A 2,096-nucleotide genomic window follows, 5' to 3' on the forward strand; every position below is an offset into this window, starting at 1 on the left:
CAGGTGGAATATATAATGAAATGGTCAGACGTAGTATACATAAGGAATTGGTAGACGAATGAACCTATGTTCGTGCTTAACAATACAATAAACAAAAATTATGTAATTTATTAAACTTAAATCTTGTTAGTGATATACTGTAACCATAATTAAAGTTATTAATTCACCATGCACTGCCTTATGGTAAGTCAGCAATTCCTTAATATTGTCACTAGCGTAATTGTCACTAGCGTAAGTCGTACTATTGTCGCTAGTGTGAGTCGAACTTTTTACCATGCTCACTTGATTTAAGTACACAAATGTAATAGACTTGTAATGCAAATGTTAAATTAATGTTTATAATCGAATTATCCTTCAAATAATGGTATGATTTGATTTTAATTCACTTAAATATTAAATGCGACTTAATTGTATAATGAGGCATATATGTTCTTATACCGAGCTAAAGGATGAGAAAATGGCGGCTATACACGCCGTGATATATGACAGGTATGGAAGCGAATGTTCGCCCTCGAATGTTTTCAAAGGATAAATCACAGCGAATGATGTCGCTGTTAATGGTATTCAAAGGGAAAAAGCGAATTAACGCTTTTAATATAATTGAAATAAATGGGTATGCCTCGCACAAATAAATTGAAATAATTAATGCATTCATGTACTATATATTCAATATAGGATGACGCTTCGCTGCGAATTTACGCTGGCGAGCGATTCTGAACGAAAGTTAAAGTTAAATTATGGTTAATTGCAACTGTTGTACCATTAACATTATTCTCAATGATTAAACAATAATAATTGAAGGGTATATTTAATGAACAATCAAATTAATCAAAAGTTTATTACTAAAATCAAGTGTAATATAGAAGTTGGTTACAATATGAATATATGTGTTACTTGAAATAATTTTATTCGCAAATATCATATAAATCTGAACCCTCAGGCCAGTAATTGTTTCACAACTAATTATAAATCAAAAATATTAAGTAATTGTAAGTGTAATAATGTATTGAAGCTTTATAAATCTGTCAAAATGTGTAGTATGTATATGGAGTACAAGTATAACGTTCCATAAGAGCAGCGAGTATAAAATAATTAAATAAATCTACTCACAAGCGTTCGCACAGATCTAACCCTCAGGTCAGGAAGCACTTGATGATGTAGCAGCAAAAGAATAAGTCAATCAGACTTCGGTAATAACTCGAACTTCACTGGCTCTACGTTATATTTTACGCTTAGTTAGCGAATTTACGCTAGCTAGCGACTCCAATAGTAGTCGTAATGAAAAGATGTAAAGTAATAATAATTATAATGTCTAGTCCACCAAAGGTGATTCTCTGGCTGCTGCATCACGTTATATACTCGAAAATTATGATGCGTGGGGACGGGGTCCTGTAGCTCGAGAAGGGATTACAATAAGTGGGGACGCTACGGTTAAAGCAAAAACTAAAATAGTAGGGAGGCTCTGCCCACTTAACTCATTGGTTCTGCGTTTTCGAAGCTTCTTATGGTGGGATCGAAACTTTAAGTGGTGGGATTGGTCTCACGGTGCGTCTAGTGGGGACGATGAGCTCAACGGTGAGCTCAACGCTTACAAAAGATAAACGTATTTTGACGCGTAAGTTCAACATAAAGTTCTCAGTACAGAATTATCGCTCATCTGTTATACTTTTTAATCAACCGGAGTTTCTCCGAATCAAATGGCAGCTGCAACTTCCTGCCGATATATCTTGCTCGAGATATCTATTCAACCTTGATTAAGACAGCGGTCTTGGATTATTATTTCAATCAATGGAATGTACCTATGATTTTACAATAATTTACAATTGAATTATTATAAGCTGAGTGCGTTTATTATTTAGTAGGCGTATGCAAGGTGTATATTAATAATTCATGCATAGACTAGGTAGCATATAAAATGCATATGTCAAGCGTTATAATTTTAAGAATTAAATTTGTGAGCATTACAGAATTATTTAAATATTAATTTGAATAAGACAGTGAACACAGCGTTAAGTAACAAGAATAAAGATTTAAATTCACGAAGGAATATTATTTCATGATGACTAATTGTAAAAGACGGTGGCTTGTCGGCACGC

This window comes from Ooceraea biroi, chromosome 5 (genome assembly GCF_003672135.1).
Source record: "Ooceraea biroi isolate clonal line C1 chromosome 5, Obir_v5.4, whole genome shotgun sequence".
NCBI lineage: Eukaryota > Metazoa > Arthropoda > Insecta > Hymenoptera > Formicidae > Ooceraea > Ooceraea biroi.